Here is a 23,360-nt window from a genome sequence, read left to right on the forward strand (position 1 = left end):
GGTAGTTGGCGGTAGATGGCATTGGTGTAAATGATGAAGGTAGTAACGGTTGGGGGAGATGGAGAGTTGTAGAGTAGGTACCCTCCCTCGACAAGTCTACTCCCTGGAGGTGTTATGTAATAATAATAATAAGACCCAAAAGATCAAATATGATCCCAAAAACTCAAATGTGTTTGAATGAAGGCTGCAGTTTATAAGACTGATATAAATTCTTATTCCTACTAAGAGTATTTTAAAACATCTTAGTAATCTTCACTGAACTTCTTAGTTCATGTTGCTCCTTTTGTAAACTTTGATATAAAGAAAGCTTTCATTTTTACAGAGCACCCATGGATCAAAATTTGTCTTTTGACTGCAGTTATTTTAAATTAAAAAATTTATGAAATGATCATATATATATATATATATATATATATATATATATATATATTTAACTTAAGTTATTTAACTTAAGTTTGAACTCTGGTGTGGCCCCAAGGGAGTGGAAGGAAGGCAAAGTAGTTCCTTTGCATAAAGATGGCTCTAAGACTGTGGTAGTTAATTGCAGACCAATCACCATCTCGGGAGTGGTGGTAAAAGTATTGGAAAAGTTGGTTTAAAGACCAAATTCAAGAATGGGTGGATCAGGATATGATACTCTATAGGAGCCAACATGGTTTTGTTAAAGGTCGATCCTGCCTTAGCAATTTATTAACTTTTTATAATACAATGACATCTGAGTTGGACAAAGAAATTGGCTACACAATGGTACTTACTGGATTCCATGGGGTATCCTTCACAGGATATCCCATGGAATACTGTTGTGCAAATTGGAGCAGATGGGGATGGATACTAAACTGGTGATGTGGATAAGAGAATGGCTCAGGGAGAGATACCAGAAAGTGGTGTATGGAGGAGCAGAGTCCAGGATGAGGCAGGTGACCAGGGGTGTGCCTCAGGGCTCCGTGCTTGGGCCATTGTCTAATTTATACATAAATGATATTGGAAATGGCTTGAAGGGAGATATTCAGATGATGCAAAGTTGGGTAGTGCAATAAAAAAATCAAGCTGATGTTGAGAGTTTGCAGGATGATTTAAATAAGCTGGCAAAATGGGCAAAAGGTAATGGATATCAGTTCAATATGGAAAAGTGTAAAGTTATGCATTTTGGGATTAAAAGATTATCAGCTGTGTACTACATTGATGGAATGGTACTCCAAGAGATTGATGAGGTTAGGGACTTGTGGGGTGTTGGTGGATAAGGAGAAAAGTTCAGAGGACACACTGCTAAGGTGTCCAAGATTGCACATGGGATTACTTGGTTATTGAAGAACACACTAACATCCAGAGATAAAGAGGTTATTATTCCCCTTTATAAGGCATTGATACTTTCAGATTTGGATTACTGTGCTTAAGTCTGGTCACCTGGATTCCTTGGAGATGAGGAGGTTGTAGAGAGGGTTCAGAGGAGAGTGACTAGGTTGGTGAGTGATGTAAAAAATGCTCCCTACACTGATAGATTAAGAGCTTATGGATTGCAGGGGTTGGTTGATAAGCAGAGAAGAGGGGATATGATAGAAACATTTAAATTACTAAAAGTTTTTTTTATAAGATTGATGCAGGGGAAATATTTCGGTTGTGTAATAGTGATGGAAGAACAAAGAGGTCATCCCTGGAAATTAAGGAAAAGTGTGGTTAACAAGGCTGTGAGAATGAGGTTTTTTGCCTGGAGGGTGGTGAATGAGTGGAATGCATTGCCTGACTCAGTTGTGAGTTCTTTGTCTGTAAATGAATTCAAGAAGAGATTGATATTGTTTTGATAGTTTGGGTCTCCCGCAATGACTCTACTGACTCCATGAAGATACCCGTAGTAATAATAATAGTAGAAAACTAAGATGGAGCTCTATTTGAATCTTAAAATTTAAAATCTGAGATATAAATCTAAAGCATGAAAATGACAGGATACTTATAAATTATATTACAATCAACAGCATACATTAATTTAATAATATGGTACCATACCTACCTTGCCCTTATGGACCATGGGCCTTTGTTTGTATAATCATACACTAAATAACACCTGTAGTCACTGCTCTATTCTCAGAGAAGTGTGGCTGCAATGTCAGTTCAGATGCTATGTCGATACCCATAGACTCCAGGAGCTGCAGGTGAAAATACTACTACAAGAGACATCTTGCTGATTATTGTTCTTGATAGACTTCAAGTAATGTATTACTTTAAAAGATGAAGCACGGATAACGAATAAATTTGGTGGTGAATGATGTGATAATAAACACATTATAAAACTTGTAAATATTAAAAGTTGAAATATATTAAAGGATTAAAAATCTACAACTTAAAAGCTGTGAAGGATAAAAAAAGAATAATTTAAGCCTCAGAAGTAAAAATATAACAATATATCTTGATGAATGAACAAATAGCATAACTGTTCTCCAAACAGGCTGTGGGTTGTAGATGATATCACCTGGTGTGAAATTACTATCTTGATTATAAAAAGCTGTGAAGTATTTTGATAAAGTACCATGCATGGTGCCTAAGAGTAGGGTTCAATTATCTAACTTGTACATCCATGGTAATGATGTAATATTGGTTTGCAGCCATTTGTATGTGCAATTCGGATAAAAATTACACATATTGCGAACCTATATTACATCATTACCATGTGTATACAAGAGTCAGATAATCAAGAAGCCCTGCTCTGGAGACTAAACATGGAACCTGCTCAATGGACCAAACATGGTGTGAGAGTCATATCATACATTGCTTGTAATCTTTTCAATCCAAAATGCATAATGTTCACTTTCAACACTGAACAAGTATCTGTTATTATTTATTCACAGCACTGGTCATGTGGAACCTCCAATGCAGTATCACCTTGTATAATTGTGATGTCCAGTAATATTATAGTGGTAACCATATCTAGTGGACTTCTGCTTTACTTTGGTACTTACCAACTCCCAGGGACCTGACCAATGCTGAGACTAAAATGGTCAAGTCAAAAGTACTGTCAATTCTTTTGAAAATTCCCTTTACACATGTGCTAATACTCCATGCAATTCAACTCATGCTTACACTGAGATTCTGAAATATATCCAGTCCCACCAGTTTATTTACCTCTGGTCCTTCAATATTTCCTATCAGTATATTATCATCTCTATTTGGATGATATATATCAAAAACCTCACTGCTCCCAAGTAAGATAGCAATTTCTAGGTGTCAGCTTGCTGCCATCTATTATTATGATTATGTGACACCTTCAAGGAGTCCAAAGACTTATCGAAGGAGGGCACCTACTGTACAACTCTCTGTCTCCACCACTCAATCCACCAACTACAGCGAAACTACATCATCTATACCAGCATTTCTCAACTTTTCTAAGCCCAAGGACCAGTAAAATGCCCAAAACAATTCTGCAGACCACTAAGTTACAGAGGTGTAGCTGGGGGGTAAAGAGATCCGCCCCTGGTGGCACCTTTTTTGGCGTTTATGGAATCTTACCATACCGTCTATAAAACAGCAACTTAAAGTTTCATTTCAAAAATAAACATAGCGTTTTTAATTTATTTCCCTATACGTCGTTTTGACTTTTTTGTAATTTTTTTTTAAAAAAGCCTATGTAGGAATTACCAACATTTCGGAAAAACTGTGCCATTTATAACATAATAAATCTAAAAGCATGGTTGAGCTTCTCGGCCCTTGCAGAATTGCTAGATATCTTGCTTGATATTGGTCAACTTCAGTCGAAGATCGGCACACACACTAAGACGATTTGTGTTTTGTTTTTATTTGAAGGAGCGATGAAAATCCTTTCTCACAAAGATAGGTTGTAGAAAACTGCATGACGATTTTCAATGCTTCTTCAGATAATTCCAGAAATTCACTTCTCATTGAAGGCGAGATTCAAAATCAAGCAAACCCAAGATCATGGAATTGCATTTTAAGCCAACTGCCACTTGAAAGCTCAATTAACTGTTCCTTTTTCAATAACAAAAGGTCATTCTCGCGAGTGCAAGCCTGAAATGGATCACGAACCCACAGAAATTTCTTATATAAATGTTATTTGGAAAATATGTTTCAAAATTCCGTTTCAGATTTCTGAGGTGGTCACAAACCCTTTCCACAAACTCAGAATGAACAAAAATATAATTTTCCACTAAAAAGGTTTCCAATGTTGGAAAAGGTGCAAATTGTCTGTCTTTTACATAATTAATCCATAAAACCAGTTTTTTCTTGAATGCCTTTATTTTGTCGTAGGCATCAAGAACAGTTAAAAAATTTCCCTGAAGGGAGAGATTTAGTTAATTTAATTTCGACAAAATGTCTGAAAGATAGGATAGTGTTGATAACCATGCTTTGTCAACAAGGAATGATGCAAAATCAGAATTACGTTCATTTACAAATAATAAAACTTCGTGCCTTAATTGAAATAACCTTGTTAGTACTTTGCCCCTGGAAAGCCAGCGAATTTCAGAATGAAGCAAAAGTTGTGTATATTCACTGCCCATTTCATCACAGAGTACTGAAAATAACCTGTCATTTAACGGTCAAGCTTTAAAAAAATTAACTAGCTTGACAGCGTTGTATAGCACTGTTTTAAATTCTGGTGGCATTCCTTTGGAGGCTAACGCTTCCATATGTATAAAACAATGCACCCAATTCATACCTGGAGCTACCTTCTTTGACCTTAGAAACAACCCAACTATGCCTGCCTGTAAGGGCACGAGCTCCATCCGAACAGAAGCCTACACATTTTCCCCACTGGATCCCTTTGTGTATTATGTAATTAATGAGAGTGTGAAATATTTCTTCTCCAGTTGTTCGGGATGACAAAGTTCTACAAAACAGAATATCATCATGAATGTTGTTATCATGGGCATATCTTACATAGCATATTAACTGCGCATCATTTGTAGCATCAGTAGTCTCGTCTATTTGTAACGCATAATAAGGGCTCTTCTTAACTCTTTCTATTAACTGAGATTCTATGTCACCTGCCATATCATTAATTCTGCGACTGACAGTGTCATTTGAAAGAGAAATCAAATCAACATCTTTCAGTAACTTGTTGCCAAACATGGTTTTTTACCACATCTTTTATAGCTGGAAGTAGTAATTTTTCCCGATAGAATGAGGTTTCCCTGTTTTCACTATGCAAAAACTTAAGAGATAGGATGCTTCCAGTGTTTTGCTATTAAAATGGAACCCATGGCTGAAATTATATCTTTTCCATGATTTAATGTCCCTCAGCTTCGCTGAAAATATTCAACTGGCTTATTTTTCACATCACAATGTTTAGTTTCTAAATGTTGGAGTATCGCAGGTTTCATGCACTTGTTCGACAACACAAAACACATTCAGGTTTCTATTCACATTTATCTCCACACCAAGTAAACTTGAATTCCAAATATGAACTGTTATATTTCCTTTGAACTGCTTGTTTATTCTACTTTAATAGTATCAGATTTACTCGCCATTACAACATGTGTATTACAATTACGGTTGGCATTACTGTTTCATTTGCCCTTCTTTTTAAAGTCCTAGTTCTAAGCCACTTTTTCATTATTAAAAAAAAAAAACGTTTTCGAAAAATATATAAATGTTATTATTATTATTATTATTATTTCGGGCAACTCCAAGGAGTCGACAGACTCATCGAGTGAGGCCCTAACATCATCTCAAGAACAACTATTCGACATTCACACAGTATCTATCATACCTCGCCTTGAACTCATTCACAGTCATAGCACCCACAACAGACTCTGGCGGCTTATTCCACTCCTCATTCACCACTTTCCAAGTAAAAAAACCCAGCTCTAACACCCCTGCTAACCACATTCTTGCCCAGCTTCCATGTATGGCCCCTAGTCCTCCCACCACCAGTCCTATTCTCAAAAATATCTTCTGGATTAATCCTATAGAAACCCTTCAGTAATTTGAATGTCTCAAACATATCACCCCTTTTCCACCTATCAACCAATTTTTGCAACCCACAAATCTTCAACCTGTTCTCATAAGGTTCATTCCATAGACCTGTTATCATCTTGGTCACTCGTCTCTGGATCCTCATCACCTCCTCCGCATCAAGAAGAAACCCTGGTGCCCATATCTGGGCACAGTAGTCTAGATGGGGTCTTATCAAGGCTCGATATAGTGGAACAATAACTTGTTTGTCTATGCTTGTTAAAGTATTTTTCAGCAACCAAGTGATTTGATGAGCTGATTTAGCCACTTTTGCAATGTGCCCCCTAAACTTCAACTACCTATCCACCAACACTCCCAAATTCCTGGCCTCATCAATCTCCTGGAGTACGGTTCCACCAATGTGATATACTGCTGCTAATCTTTTCACTCCAAAATGCATAACCTTAGACTTTGCCACATTAAATTGACATCCATTTTCCCTAGCCCAGCCCGCCAAACTATCCAAATCATCCTGCAAAGTTTTGACATCCTGTGCACTCATAATTGCTCTACCCAACTTTGCATCATCAGCAAACAAGTGAACACTTCATCTCAGATCCTTTCCTATATCATTAATGAACAAATTGAAAAGTAGTGGTCCAAGGACAGAAACTTGCAGCACACCACTAGTCACAAGCCATCTTTTGGACTCCACTCCTGAATAAACCACTCTCTGGTATCTCTCCATCAACCACCCTCCTATCCATCTCACCAACCCTATATCCATCCCCATCTGCTCCAGTTTACTGATTAGAGTTCCATGTATCCTGTCAAAGGCCTTGGCAAGGTCCAGTAGAATCACTGTAAACCCATTGCCCTTATCCACTTCAGCCGTCACTGTGTTATAAAACGTGAGCAAGTTACTGAGGCATGATCTACCCTTCACAAAACCATGTTGTCCCCCATAGTATCCCATTTTCACCTATCCAATCCTGTATTCTTCTCTTGACTAATTTCTCCAAGACCTTGACAACGATTCCTGATATGCTAATCGGTCGGTAATTTACAACAGCAGTCTTGGAACCTCCTTTATGCAGTGGAACTATTTTCCCCTCTTTCCACCCCCTCGGGACTAACCCAGACCCGAGACTCAAATTAAACAAAATGGTCAAGGGTACTGACAATTCTTTAGCCACTTCACGTACGACACGAGCTGGTAAACCATCCAATCCCACAGATGTATTGACATTGAGGTTTTGCAATAGACTACTCACCTCCACTTCATTCACCACAATTCCTGTATAATCTATTGGTTTATTCATTTCTGCAATGTCACCACCTGGAAGATATATTCTTGCAAAGTGCTCGCTCAGTAATTCAACTATATCAACTGATTCGGTTACCTCCCTACCATCGGCATTCTTTAAAATCATTCTGCCATATACATTTTTTTTTACTTGCAACATATCGAAAAAACTGTTTAGGATTCTCTTTAGCCTACATGGCCAATGTTCTTTCGTAATCCTTTTTTGCTTTTCTTACCACACTCGTTGCCCTTCTGGCCTGCGCTTTATACCGTTCATGTGCCTGTCAGTCACCTTTCTCCTTAAATTCCCTCCATAGTTGTTTCTTTTTTTGCAGCTCAAGCTTAATGGTGTTATTCATCCATTTAATCCCTACTTGATTTATTATTCGGACTCTAGGTATACAGTCAGCCATTGCTTCATGCAAACACTTCTTAACCGCCTCCCATGCACTATCAACTTCTAGCTCTTGCAGTTGTACATGCCATGGCACTGAACCAATCAATCTCCTAAGCTTGTCATACTTACCAGCCCAATAATTCCACATGTACCCTGTCTTAATTGTAAATTCCACACCTTTAGCCACCCCCCCCACACCAAGTCAAGACCCTATGATCACTCTCACCAATTGGTGGCAACATGGTCATATTCGTTACAGCCAAATTCTCAGATGCAATTACCAGATCAAGGTACTGGGGTTAACCTTGACCTGGTAAATACTTGACCTGGGGTTAACTCATGACACACTTTGTTCAAGTATCACTTAGCACTTCTGAAGATATACTGAGCCTTGGTTGAAGGAGGGGAAACCTTCAATAATAAAAATCAATACACAACAAGCCATTGGTTGAAATGTGGATAACACATGTTCACTTCAAATCTGACAAAACAGCAAGGGAAGGCAGAAGCAATAAAACTATATTGTTGTTCACTTCACCCGTCTTTTATTATTCGTCATTCTGACGCTAAATTTGTAGCGGCAGAATGATGAATAATAAAAGATGAGTGAAGTGAACAACAATATAGTTTTATTGTTTCTGCCTTTGAACATTCTGATGCTATTTGTTGGTTTTTTTAAGGCTCCATTTGATTTCAATAATTTTTACTTACTTATTCAATTTAAATTGGTTTTGTTTGGATAATTAAAAAATATATATTTATTTAATTAATTTAAGTCTGCCTGCAGACCACAGGTTGAGAAACACTGATCTATCTTAAGATTAACTGCCCACAGTGGGATTCGAACCAGCAGCCTTTTGGCTAGAGAGCGGATACTCTAACCACTAGGCCAACCAGTCCGGTATGTATCTGTATCCATTCAAGTTAAAGGAAGGTGTTTTTTTTTCACTTGATTATAAAGTATAAGTTCTTGTCAAGTATAATTATTTTTGTTTTAATCCTTATCCAAGTATAATCAAAGTCTGCTTAATTGCTCTTTTGTAGCTGTTAACTTTCACTTACAACAGCAGGATGAAAATGAATGAATGGTAACATGCATTGAGCAAGTCTGAACTAGGCTTATATCAAAAAGTACTGAAACAAATATGTGGGAGTTGATCTTAAGATAACATTCTCCCAAATTTTTTGCAAATTAATGCAAACATACTTGTTCAGGCTAGAACTCTTCATAGGCATGGCTGACTAAAAATAATCTTTCTGACCTGTAAATCTTTCTGACCTTCCTCTAAATAGCAGATTGGTTTCCTTTCATCTAATTCTGTGTGAAGGGTTGTCCAAAGAGTGATCTACCAGTGTTTACTTGCCATAATAATGATGGCAAATATATATTTTATGTTCTCAAAGGTGGATGTTAACATATCTTCCTGTCTGACCACAGTAGGCCAAGTCGCAGACACAATATACAGCTCTTTGCACAGAACTTAAAATATCTGCACCATACTTTCTTGGTCCATAGCCACAATTCCTACCAAAATACATAAAATACTACACAGCTCCATTACTTCTTCCTCCTCTAATACACAAGCACAAAATATTACTATGTGGATATCTTTTCTGATGTACCTCTGACATAGTCAGAGGTACATCAGAAAAGATATCCACAGTACTAATAAAACGTGACCTTCACACCACATTCTAACTGCATGTTAAATTAGCAACTGATCTGCTCTCTAAAGAATAACCTCCATTCTCTAGCATATCCTGGAGTGTATGAAGTTCCTTGTGACTGACTTGGCTTACTATGGGCAGACAAGAAGATCTGTTAACATCTGCCTTGCAGAACAAAAAATATATTTTCTACCATTATTATTAAGCAGGCCTCTGGCAGACAACTCTTTGAACACCCCCCCCTTCACACAGGAATAGATGGAAGAAAACCAATGTGCTATTTAGAGGTAGTTACAGGTTAGAAAGATTATTTTTAGAGTTCACCATGGCTATGAAGAATTCTCCTAACCGAAACAAGTATGGTTGCATTAATTTGCCAAAAATTTGGGAGACTTATCTTAAGATCAACTCTTACATAGCTGTAATACTTCTTTTTTACAACATTAGAGGGTGCCAAATTAGGACTTTAGATCTTTTGCCCATTACAATTTGAATTGTTTCACTTACTCAGTAACTATAACTATACTAAATCTAAATTATAACATGCTGCTTTGTGCTCTGAAGATGCTAGTTTTGAATCCATCAAAATATAAGCCAGTTAATAAACATCTTTTTTTTTTTTATAAAACAATTCATTTAGTGTTGTTAATGCCATTAAAATAAGTTGAGTTTTTTTGTTAGATCCTGTAAAGAAAGCAATGAAGCTCTGATTGTTCAGCCTAATCTAAATAAGTATTACAGCCTCAAACTTTGTGGTATCCAAAAAGAGGAATGTCACTAATGGAGTGACACAGGGATCTCTATTTCTCGTAGACAGGCTTATAGGTTGGTTATGCATTATTAAAACACTTAAGGAATTGAACAACGTAGTTAAGGATATAAATTAAATTATACTTTAATAAATATTTTCCGATATTTCGGCAACATCACGTTGCCATCTTCTAAAGGAACTTACAAAAAAAGGCATGTGCACGTAGGCACTACAAACACAATAACTGGGAATGAAGAGATTAAGCTATTGTTCTCCTAAAAGTCCTGATGGTGCCCTTTAGCAGGCTAAGTAGGTGTTCTTGGCCGCTGGGCTGAAGGTCTGCTGATATAAGCCTCCCAAATTTGGGGTAGTCACATACAACCAAATTTGTTGAGGTTTGGAGAATTTCTTAGGGCTGAGGCTGATTCCATAAATAGTCTTTCGAATTTGTATTTGCTACGGTGTATTACTGTAGCTTTCTTCCACCGTATTCTGTGGGTGTGTATCCAGAGCATGGTCTGCAAGACCAGAATGGCTGTACTTGTGAAACTGGATGTAGTCCTTGTGTTCAGAAATTCTGATATTCGCTGTCCTGACTGTTTGGCCAAAGTAAGACAGTTAAACACTGAACTAAATCACATCCTCAACACTTTCTCAGCCAATGGCTACCGCCCAAAAAAAGTCCAAAAAATATTAGAACCTACAAACCACAGATCCCCCCCCACTCCACAACAAGGATTACTCTAAAGCCATCACCATTCCCTACATCCGAGGCACCTCGGAAAAGATTACCAAAATCTTAAAAAAGCATGACCTGACCTCCTGTTACAAACCTTACAGAAAATTGGCATCCCTTATCCACTCCACTAAAGACCAACCACTTCCCCCAGACCTACCTGGTGTATACCAGGTCCCTTGCAGTTGTAAACTGTCTTACTTTGGCCAAGCTGGCAGGACAGCGAATATCAGAACTTCTGAACACAAGCACTACATCCAGTTTCACAAGTACAGCCATTCTGGTCTTGCAGACCATGCTCTGGATACACGCCACAGAATACAGTGGAAGAAAGCCACAGTAATACACCGTAGCAAATACAAATTCGAAAGACTATTTATGGAATCAGCCTCAGCCCTAAGAAATTCTCCAAACCTCAACAAATTTGGTTGTATGCGACTATCCCAAATTTGGGAGGCTTACATCAGCAGACCTTCAGCCCAACGCCCAAGAACGCCTACTTAGCCTGCTAGAGGGCACCATCAGGACTTTTAGGAGAACAATAGCTTCATCTCTTCATTCCCAGTTACTGTGTTTGTAGTGTCTACGTGCACGTGCCTTTTTTTGTAAGTTCCTTTAGAAGATGGCAACGTGACGTTGCCGAAATATCAGAAAATATTTATTAAAGTATAATTTAATTTATATCCTTAACTACATTGTTCAATTCCTTAAGTGTTTTAATAACAGGTATCTCTTTTGGGACTATTATTGCTTAACTTGTACATTAATGGCATTGGGACTGGCTTATCTAGAGATATACAACCATTTGCTGATGGTGTAAAGTTGGAAAAAACTATGAGGAGTAGAGTAGATGTTGTGGCCTTGCAGGAGGATCTCAAAAGACTATGCATGAGTGAGTGGAGCTATGAGTTTAATGTTGTCAAGTGAAAGGGCTTGAAATTTGGTAGGCAAGGTTTGGATGTAAGTATACAATTATGGGAGAAATTTTGAAGGAGATGGAAGAGATGAGAGAGATTTGGGAGTGATGGTGAACATATGAACTACTGTGCACAGATTTGTTTGCCTGGTTTTCAAGGGGGATGAGGATGTATTGGACAGGGTCCAGAGAAGATTTACCAAGTGAGTGTCAGGTCTATGGAATGTCAGATATGACAAGAGAGATTGAGAGGAATGCAAGTTGCAGAGACTTGTGAATAAAAGGAGAAGGGATATGACAGACTTAGGGAAAGACAAAGGGAGACAAGAGGCCATCACTGAAACTGTATAAGGAGGGTGTGAGCAGGAGAGTGAGAAGCAGGTTCTTTGCATGGAGACTGATTGGTGAGTACAGTAACTATGAATGGATTTAGAGCACGGTTCAATGATCTTTTTTTGACTGAGAGAGAGAGTGTGTGAACCTCCTGCGACGAGTCCTTTGACTCTACGAAGGTCAGATGTTAATAATAATAATTATCAATATATACGGGAATAAAAAGGCGTTAGCTGATTTTTTTTTTTTTTTTTTTATCAATATTTTACTTTCAGTTACCAAGACATAATCAAGAATAATGTAATCACAGTGTGATCACAAAGGAAACAATACAGAAATGAATAGGATGATGGTGTTTGGAATTCTGTGAAGCAGCTTAGAGCTCATAACTAAAGACAATCTTGCAGTTATTATTATCCTAAGATCCCATAGAGTCATAGACTTATCTACGAGGTCCCTTTTGTCATACACACAACTCATCATACCAAGTCTTAAACACATTCAAATTCTCTGTAGACACCATGCTCTCAGACAATGCATTCCAATCATTCACAACATTAAAGAGCAGTGGTGGAAATCCTTATGAATGTATCTTCCTGTAAAACTGGATTTTCTGTTAACTGAAAAGCCGAGAATCATAAAGAAAACGGTTTATTAAACAATCATTAATTATCATTCATTTTCAATAATGAACTTTATATGATAATGAATATTAATGGTTTTATATAGGAAATAATATCTATCAAGGACAAGATACAACTATCTCTTTTGAAAGGCTGAAATATTCCTTTATCATCTGAATTATTATTATACACAGGTATCTCCATGGAGTGTGAAGATTCATTATGGAAGGCCCACACTTATTATTCACAATACATATCATGCCTTTCATTAAATTTATTCATTGATAAGGTGTTCACAACCACCTCTAGCAACCCATTCTAATCATATGCACAGAAAAGAATCTTTATATAACTTGACTGCCAGTAAAGTATTGACAAGCTTGTTGGTCAGAGGAATGTGATTTACTGATATTTCCATTTTTCTTTTTTATGGGAAAAAAGTGCCCTCTGACTCAAAGAGACTTGAATTTGATTCCTGTCATGATGAGCAAAAACTTTATATGGGCTTTTTCAACTGAAGGTGAGTTACCAGATCTTATACAGAGGTTGCAGGGTTTTTTCTTCCCAGAAACTCTGGTTTACAATCCCACTTACAGGCATGTCAGTCAGCCAGAGAACACACACACACAACTTACAGACAAAAAATACTATTAGAAGGCAGTATATATGGGATTGTGAGTAGATGGAGAACATCTGTGTGTGCATCTGTAAGGGGATGACTGACATTACAGAAGAACATCCCACCATATAAGCCAAAGTCCCTTGAATCTTTGGAGATGTAATGTAATATTAATAAGAGGAAGAAAAATCACTAATGCTAATAATGAATATTCAAGTGCAAATTAGAACATAAATTGGCAGTAGCTCTTGAAGAAAAGCCAAGCAGCTATTAAAAAACAGCTTACAAATTACACCTTGGCTGTGGATCACACGATAAAGCAGAAACCTTGGTTCTTTTAAATTTGCATGATTGTTCAGAGAAGCTTATGAGGACTTTGTACGTCAATCAAAGATAAAAATAATTCAATGACCAGTCAGAGGATTCAGAAAGTCATGATCCCACTTTTATTTTTTTAAACTAGCAATCACTGTATTATAATGGAGATATATTCAGCTTTGGAACATATAACTCAATTTCAACCTATTCTCTTAAGTTTGTTTGCTTATATTAATTTTATATGCATTTCAATGTGCTTCTATAAGTTTATATGTATCACTGATGATGCTACTTAATATACTTAATTACTATAGAAATACCAACAGTGTAATTGAAAAGTTACTCATATACAAACCTGTGTAATATGTTAAAATAATATTTATAACAAAAACAGATACTTAAGATATGTTGTCCTTATGCACCGTGACCTTATAATGGATTAGAATAGCAGCAATAGCTGGAATCAATTTCTAATCAACAGCATTATTATACCATAGTGAAGAATAAAGCAATCAGTTTTCAGACAGTGATTTCACTATTAATTTTTAATACTGATATTTTAAAAGCAGGCACTGGAAACTAAAAATATTTAAAACAAATCACTCAACTGATGATTTTTGCTGCTGTATTATATGATTATTAACCATGCTACCAGCCAGGACATATATATACGTCCAAGTAAACATGGATGCGAAGTGCATATTAAAATTGTAATACCATTGATATTACATTGAAATATATGATGGATGCGAAGCGTAAGAGGATGCGTATTTGATCCATAATAGTTGGAAAGGTGGTTAATCATATATTTATTTAACTAGGGGCTCCTCCCTTGATGCCTACAAGTTACAGACTGGTAGGTGGTTCTCCTTGAATTCTGATGACTCGTAAAGGGGGTTCAACCTCCCCCCCCCGTGGCACCTACGGCGCCCAACCCCCGAGTTGCAGACTGGTAGGCCGGTTCTCCTTGAATTTTGATGACTCGAATTTTGAAAACTCAAAAGGGGGGTTCCTCCCCCCCTGGCACCCCCCTCCCCGAGTTGGGGACTGGTAGGTCAGTTTTCCTTGAATTCTGATGACTCGGCACTCAGGGTAGCTCTGAGTTTCAAAACGTTTCAAATAACGTGACACAAAAATGTTACAAAAAAAGGCTTATCATTTTATATTATAGAGTAGATAAATGATTTGCATTGCCAAAAGTGGCAACTTTTGTTGGTTGTGAAAGTAGGATTAGTATGACTAAGCAAAACAAAGTGCATCAAACTCCAATTTAGTATGAAATTATCTAGTTCTAACTATACCTAGCTTCTGATAAGTTCTCACTTTCTACCATATCCCGAATGACTGCTGTTAAGTAGGTATACATTACTGATTTATGTTGGAATTTGCATTATTAGCCATCTTGTGTTTTTCTAAAGAAACAACATTAATAGAAAAAGTGTCAAAACTTCACTGACATCACTATATACAAAGATTTTTTGTGTATGATAACGTGATACATGTGGTAAATTTAATGTTCTCTATCTTTTATCAATTGGTAGTAAGCCAAGTAGTTAATGTATATTCTCTCCAACAGACTATGGATTCAAATCCCAGTGCAAATAGATGTTCACGGATGTCTTGCTAGGAGGTGAATTTTATTGCCTGGAGTGAGACCATTACCACCATCCCTCCTGCCTATTGGAAGAATGAAGTGGCTTAAAAATTCCACTGTTTACTCTCTGGAGTAAGGTTTCCAGATTTTATACACACACATTTTTATATTGATTGTATGTTGATTTTTTATACACACACACACACACACTTCTTATATTGATTAGATACACGAAAAGTAGAAGAACCTACAAAACATCAGTTGCTGTGTGTGCATGAGAATTGAGGAAAAAATCTTTTGACATTTTTCTTGCAGAGTTGATGGGTGTAGTTTTTGGGGAACACTTCATGAGAAAGGCTGTTCCAGAAGACAAGGTAAATGGAATAAAAGAAAAGGAGAAGCATACTCAGTGTGTTTACAGCTGGACTAAATTTTAAAAAACATTGAAGATTACCTAAACTTACATAAAAAAAGACTAGAAAAAAATTAATTACACATAGCAGATGTTATCAGAACTTCACATTAGTACATAAAAACAGTTTTGACAACCCTGATGGTGTAAGTCTGACAACTTATGAAACTTGTTAGGTTAAATTGTTTATTTTATTAAGCCTGTTATATGCCAGAAATATGTGGTTGCAATACTTAAAATTAAATGAACTGCTAAGCAACAGAAATCTTTGTATTCAACTCATTATATGTAGTGAGTGTTTCAACTGAGGACAAGCAGTGTACTTCATCCCATGCTTCAGCACTCAGCTGTCCCATTCTCTCTCATTTTACGTAGCCCACCCAGTCGCAATTGTGCTCATACTGCTTCTAGGAATTTCCACTTCACAATGACATCACCCACATATGATCAGGACAGCTGCAACAGAGAAGAAATTTCCCAAATTGTGTTGCAAAGATGGCATCCTATGATGGTGCCATATCAAAAGTCACTTAGCTCTTTTAGCATTATTCATTTTACTGTTAATGTCTGTCTATGAAGATTGCAAGACAATGTACTTCCTTTTGACCTGATATTTTAAAATGGTGGTAGTAACATATACAGCCATATCCACTAATAAAGAGGTGTCCAGATATTTTTGATTAAATAATATGCATTTCATTTAGCTTGGTCAGGGGTGCTAGAATAATGAAGTCAAATGGAGTCACAGGCATTAAGGTTACCTAAGAAGATGACTTCATTATTGGATAACTGGATTGCAGAAACTGAAGCTTCACCTTCTTATCCTCTCAAATCTCATGTTCCCCTCCATTACATTCTGGCTCAGGCAATTATCTCAGCAGCTGTATAAATTCCATTCCCTCCCCCCATTATTACTCCTCCCAATCTGTGTCCCACAATAATTACTTGACCTACACTCATCATGCTAATCTTTTTTTTTTTTTTTTTTAATTCTCATGGTTTCCAGCAGTGTTACTGCTCAATTTACGGGTATAAAGAAACCTTTACTGGTACCTCACCTCACATCCTGTGGGAGGTATTTAGGGCACAGTTATGTCACATTAATAGGAATGTCAATTATTTATAAGAATAAAATCTTTGCAAAGTATAAACGTTATTTTGATGCTCTTAACACACTCACTTTTTCATCGATAAATACCGTCAATTTTTTTACATAAGAACACATATATACATAAACATACATCTTACGCTCTAAATTTTCAGTCAGTTAACCCAACTAGAAATTCCATTACACATAATACAAACTTCGTTCAAAACTAAAACACACCAACGACACCTGCTGCAAGCAATACATGTAAATATCACTTATCCACGCTCTCTCTCTCACGTACATAAATAAATCACTAAATAAAATAAAAATAAAAGTAGTTTGCAAATTAATTTTGTATAGGTTAATTAGCCATTAAAAATTGCACATTATGATAAATCCAATGAACTAATAACTTATAAACTTTAATTATTTAAACCATTAATTAAGCTACAGCCTACACAGTTATTTAGTCATCAGATAGAAATAGTCACTAGTATTGAAGCCAATCCTGGCCATTGCTAGCCTGGCTTGCCGAGTGGTTAGCGAGTCGGCTCTCCAATCAAGAGGCTGCTGGTTCGAATCCCGCCGTGGGTATGGATGTTTGTAATTGTCTGTGGAAATACTAGTGGTGGTGGTCGGCGGCAGATGGCGTTGGTGTAGTTGCGGTCAGTTGATGGATTGTGAGTGGTGGAAGCAGAGTTGTAGAGCAGATGCCCTCCCTCGATGAGTCTTTGGACACCCTGGAGATAATAATAATAATAATCTCAACATAGGTAGATCCATAGAAAAGTAGTGACCAATGGAGAGACCTGAGTGATTGAAATGCATTCGCCGAGAGTGCAGTGAGGTTAACAATTAACCTTTCTGGCAAGCTGGACTTGATCTTTAGTTCCTTATACCTTTATCGGTTTCTGAAAGAAAAAAATGTAAATTAAGTTTGTTTAGCGAGCACTTGGCTTGCCCATTGTTGACCGTTATTTTGGACTTATCTGCACAGTGCGGTTTTGAGGCATTTGTGTCTTGAAGACATGGTAGGACTTTGTCCTACTGAATCTGTAAGTATTTGGAGACTGGCTGCCAGGGGATGCAGATGTCAAACATTCGACACTATTTAGTCACCCCTGCAAACAGCACTCACGGAGGGCGCCCGTTATGCGACATTAGGCTTTCATTCTAATCTTTTCCGCTTGTTTTGTGCAAAATTGTGTGTGATTTGCAATTTTAATATTGTTTCCCGGACGATATCTCAGTGACTGAGATGAAATATCGTGATTAAAAGTACTGTTGAATTATGACCTGAAATGAGTGTTAAACAAGATTATTTTGAATTTGGGGGTGTTCCTTCTTCCTCGTTATACTCCTCATTGCTCTGAAGGATACCTGTTCTTTGTATCTCCTTTATAATGTCTTCTGTCTCCAGAGTTCCTATAAAATTCCATACTTCATTCATTACATCTCGCTTTTATCAATCCACATAACTCTGGAATGCAATCTAACATTGCCATCAGTAATTGTTCTCGAACAAAGATCCAGTGAGCGATTCCTCTCCTTTCCTATGCTCTCAACTGATCATGGCATGGCAGATCACCAGTCTGTTTCCTCAGTTTCACCTAGTCTACTATTCTGTGGTTCCGCACAACTCTTTCATTCACTGAAGTGTGTATCTGCCTTGCTACTTCTCATACATGATTAATCTCACCATCTAGTGGCAGCATAGATTCTTATTTTATCACCGTATGAGACGTTATTATTAGGTTCAATACTCATGTCCAATGTGTTGCATATGTTAAATGTTGTGTAAGATAGTTATCCCTAAGTAGCGCACTAAATTCACTTTTCTTACTCGCAAGGACAAGTTTTTCCTACTTTACTTCCAATCAACACTTCCATACTTAAAGTCACCAGTTCTTATCACATGCCTATCTGAACATTTTAGATTTATCTACATCCATGTTTCCTGCCATATAACAAGCCCCAATACTTATCAAAAATGTCTGCTTATCTGACCTCGAGCTAATTTGCCTCAGGACCATCATGACTTCTTCCTTTAAATTATTATTATTATTACACCCCTCCAGGGAGTCCAAAGACTCATCGAGGGAGGGCACCTGCTCTACAACTCTGTCACCGCCACTCAATCCACTAACTGACCGCAACTACACCAACGCCATCTACCGCCGACCACCACCACTAGTATTTCCACAGACAATCACAAACATCCATGCCCACGGCAGGATTCGAGCCCGCAGCCTTTTGGCTGGAAAGCGAATGCGCTAGCCACACGGCCAGCCAGGCTGGCAAAAAAAATACTATTATTATTATACGTGACACTTCCAAGGAGTCCGAAACTCATCGCGGACGGGCACACTACCACACCACTACTCACATCACAAAATTCTTAGAAAATGTTCCTATATTCGGCGATTAGATTTGAACCCCAAATCTTTCTTCATGCAATCTTTGTGTGCAAACACCACTTCTACTGAGCTACATAGGCTCTTTAATTCCATCTAGAAAGCAGACGACTCTTTTGAAACCATCAGTAATATATTACTCCACTCCTCGTTTATCCTTTCTGCCTTCCCGAAAAATGTTCTACCCATTATATTCTGTTTCGGATAGCATATATTATCTTCTATTAACCATGTCTCACTTATCGTGATTAATGTAAATTTATCATTCCGACTAACTTTGTCGTTCCACAAAATCGATCCCTTTATTCCCAATGTTCATTGACTTGGTGCATAAGCAAAGCAATTTTTTCCTGATCCCCTGCTTTCGTTTTCAAAATTCCTCGCTCTATCATTTCACACAACATTTCACTTTACTGCTGTGTGAAGCCAACTATGTAATCCTATTTCGCACACAATCGTTTTGTCTTACACTTATCCTATTAAGTTTCATCACCATCGTCCAAATGTCCTTTCCCGACTGAATTGAGACACTTTCTTAACAACAATCTGTCCAAGTTTATACTGTCACTCTCAATTAAAGAGAGATCATCTTTGTTAAGTCATCCTTTAAAACTGAACAACGTACAAAAGATGTACTAATGCTAAATCAGTTCTGTTTCCATTACCATTTACAAAGCATATGGCCTCATTACAGAAGCTGGTGTTAAACCAGATATTGAAATAGGAGGTTTAAAAAATCAGCTAACGCCTTTTATTCCCTTACAAGGAGAAGGCGAGGTTGTTTTCGCCCTACCTAATTTTTGGAAACTGAGTAGGAAGTTATAGGAAGTTCAATCTCAACCGGTAGCCAATCAGCGATAATGGCCCATGACTGTCATTAATTATAAACGGCATCTGATGAAGAGACAAGTAACACCTATCGCCATTTCGTGGTTGGTCACTAAGCCTAACACAATATATTAGTCTAAAATGCTGGGGGATTCTACGGTCGATTTTCTTGAGTTTATGGGATTAAAAAACGCTTGCTCTTGCCAAAGCTCAACTAACTCATGAGCTAGTGTCGAAGAGAAAACTTCTGTAATCGGCTACTAAAATCAAACTTAAGTCTTTCTTCGGCCAACATAGCTCTAAGGAAGCAAACACTACTTCCACTGAACTACATAGGCCTGATATTAAGGTCCATTATTTATTTATATCTGGTATATGCAGAAACCATTCTCATAAATTGGTCTACTGAAGATCATCAAGAGTTTTTAATTAAATTAAATAATTGCTGAGTCAGCAATAAAACGACAAAATCTATGAAAATAAACTGGAAATAGGAAACAATTACTTCTCCATAGTGAGAATATTGAACAAGTTATACTTTTTAATATTTAGGCACAATTTTTAGCATAGACAGAAACTTAAATACATCAATAGAAATTAGAATAAGTAAGAGGAGAATGGTTAGAAACTAAGTGAGAGAGGTGTGGTTGATAAATATTTATGAAAAAAGAATGATGTCATCAATTCTGTCATCAGGACTGATGACATCAATGGCAGAACCAGAATCAGAAAAGACCTTCACATTATTAACATTCAAGAATGTATATAGAGAGGAAATTAGATCACCAGATATGTGATCTAAGATGATCACATATCTGGTGATAAAGATACAGTTAAAGATTAAGATACAGATAAAGATTTCACACTGTTTCCTAGTGTAACAGTGTGGAAATGATTTTACCATCCAGAGTACTAGGCTGTCTGAAGAAAGACTACTATAAGTTAAATTCTAGTCTCCCACTAAAGGAACTTTTTCTAATGCTTTCTGCTATCAGTTTCCATGGTATAAATAATGGCTGCGTTCTCAGACACTCGAATTTTAATCCTATATCTGAAGAATATCGGCCATAGAACTCACTAGATGCATTCTGCAAACAACTTCTATTGTCATACGGAATAGGCGAAACCATTTTAGCCCTACATTTTGGAAGCCTACAGGGTAGTAACTCCACCATCAACTAATCAGAGATAGCCGTCCCAAGACTATCAAAAACTTTAAATGACATCTGATGAAAAGACGGAAGACAAGTGCTACCATCTTGCGGTCCCTAACTTTAATGCTATTTCACACAATGTCTGAAATAGTGTGGGTTGTACAGTCGATTTTCTTGATTGTATTGGACGCAAAACTCGAGTTTTCAGGAGAAAAACTCACTCCCCATAACCCTGATCGACAAAATTAAAAAAAAGTTAGTCGGTGTGGAAAGTTATTCTAGTTGGCAACTCGCATCAAACTCAAGATGTCTTTCTTTTGGGTGACATAGCACTATAGATGCAAACGCCACTTTCACAGGGTTATTACACAGACTTCTGCAGCAACACGAGTGTTAGGATTTAGGGCCACGTGAGTCAGGTAATCTCTCTATCTCTCTAAAGCTTTCATTTATTAACAGTTCTGGTTCACTACCAGTAATGTTTGAAGGATGGAGAGTGGCTGCTCACTTGTCTTCACAAAGTTACCTAGTCCTAAAGGAGTTCTGTCTACTCCCTTGAGGGGTTAAAAGGCATTCGAGGTTTTTTTTATATCACTCTCGTAATATCTAGTAAAGCCTAAACACATGAACTGATGTTGATTATTATATACTGTATGCACACACTTCTCAGTAATTGATTAATTGAGAAGTGACTTTAATCATGCACTTAATTATTTTTCGTATAACCGAGAAGAGGAATGGATTGAAGTAATCGCCAATATTTTAAAAATTAAATCGTAGCTAATGAGGAAACATTATAGACAGTGAAAGTAACTAAAATATAGATTGTTACATGTATGGGGTAGTCCCATAGCGACAACTTTTACATAGTCTGAAGATTTCAATTCATTACTATAAGCGCAAATTTTAATATAAAGTTTCTCGAAACTAACAAATGTTTCATCGATCGGAAATTGAATAGTAATTCACACATACTTAATGCAGGTGACACTATTAATTCCCGGACTACAGCCTCTATAAAGCTTTGCGCACGTAATAACTTCTATAATAGTTTAGTTTTCGGTTTCATATTGCGAGTGGTCGTGTAATTAGTGCTCGTGTGAAATTAGCGATTTTTATCTGTTTTGTTGTGTTTTTTCATCAGAAAATTAGAGTACCTGACTCCCTGGAGATTTCTCTTAATAATAATAATAATAATAATAATAATAATAATAATAATAATAATAATAATAATAATAATAATAATATTTAATGTGATATTGTCGGCACATAACACCAACGCGAAGAACAATGGCCTCAAAGACCACGTTGTCACGCGATTTGAATTGCAGGATATTATTCAGTACGGTGTGTGTGTGAAGAAGATTAAAGAATATGTTGAAGGAAATTGAAACTGGAGAAGAGTATGTATTAAGTGTTTCAAAAGTGAGTGTCTCTTAGGAAACGAGAACAAAACAAATACCGACGATAAGATGGAAAATGATGTTGATAATGTCAAATGTGCGGCCGTGGAAATAGACGAGAACGAAATGGATATCAATAAAGAAACAGCGCGCTTAAATGTCATCTTTCCCTGGCAGGCTCATTTTGAGGTCTACATAATTCCCGTATCCTTCACGTTCTCCTCATCTCACATCGCTTGATGCTTTCGTTTGGGGTGTGTTGAAGGAATATGTATTCCAACATGATCTTCAAATCTTGATGAACTAAGGGATAAAATTACACTTCTCCAACAGATTGTCTCATTCCTTGTTCTCCAAGATGACAGAGAACCTTGGCATGCGCTACGAAACTTGTCTTGAAAGACAAGGTGCCCATGTAATCTACCGTCGTTAATACTTTATTCGATGAAGATTCCACAGATAGTTGTGGATGTACATATTATTATGTGTAAGCATATATTTCTTTGTTGATAAACCCGTTTACTCCATAATATATATCGTTGTAGTGATTCAGTACTGTTTTTTTTTTTTTTTTGCTCCATAACTGTACTATGGAAAATTAAGTGGTGTCTTACTACAAAAATCTAGTCAACCGTGTTCAAAGTAAAACGTTAGCTTAATTTTTCCTAGCTGATCATTAACCATAATTTTCAAGACAGTGTAATTTTGACAGTGTATTATGTTTCTACAGTATTATTATTATTACTTAACATCTCTAAGGAGTCCAAAGACTCATCGAGGGAGGGCACCTACTCTACAACTCGTCTCCACTACTTAATCCATCAAGTACAACGAACCGTCACTACCATCATTTCCTACACCACTCCATCTACTGCACTAGTATTTTTGTCTGAAACG

General features: G+C 37.0%; 1 protein-coding gene across 4 annotated transcripts in view; it reads right to left on the reverse strand.

The window, feature by feature from the left end:
* The window catches only part of LOC150106312 (SNF2 related chromatin remodeling annealing helicase 1-like), an 82,690-nt gene extending 65,531 nt beyond the window's left edge, over positions 1-17,159 (reverse strand). For 2 of the 4 annotated variants that reach the window (XM_090392349.1, XM_090392346.1), the window contains exon 1: positions 16,755-16,861. The gene's annotated coding sequence lies outside the window, so the exon portion shown is untranslated. Of the gene's footprint in view, positions 1-2,005; positions 2,055-16,754; positions 16,862-17,122 lie in introns of those variants that run through there. The other 2 variants (XM_090392348.1, XM_090392347.1) reach the window with 2 other exon arrangements.
* Between the last annotated feature and the right edge of the window lie 6,201 nt (positions 17,160-23,360).

The sequence above is a fragment of the Typopeltis vanoorti genome, chromosome 5, assembly GCF_054136105.1.
Source record: "Typopeltis vanoorti isolate ZY-2024b chromosome 5, IOZ_Tvanoo_1.0, whole genome shotgun sequence".
Taxonomy (NCBI): Eukaryota; Metazoa; Arthropoda; class Arachnida; order Uropygi; family Thelyphonidae; genus Typopeltis; species Typopeltis vanoorti.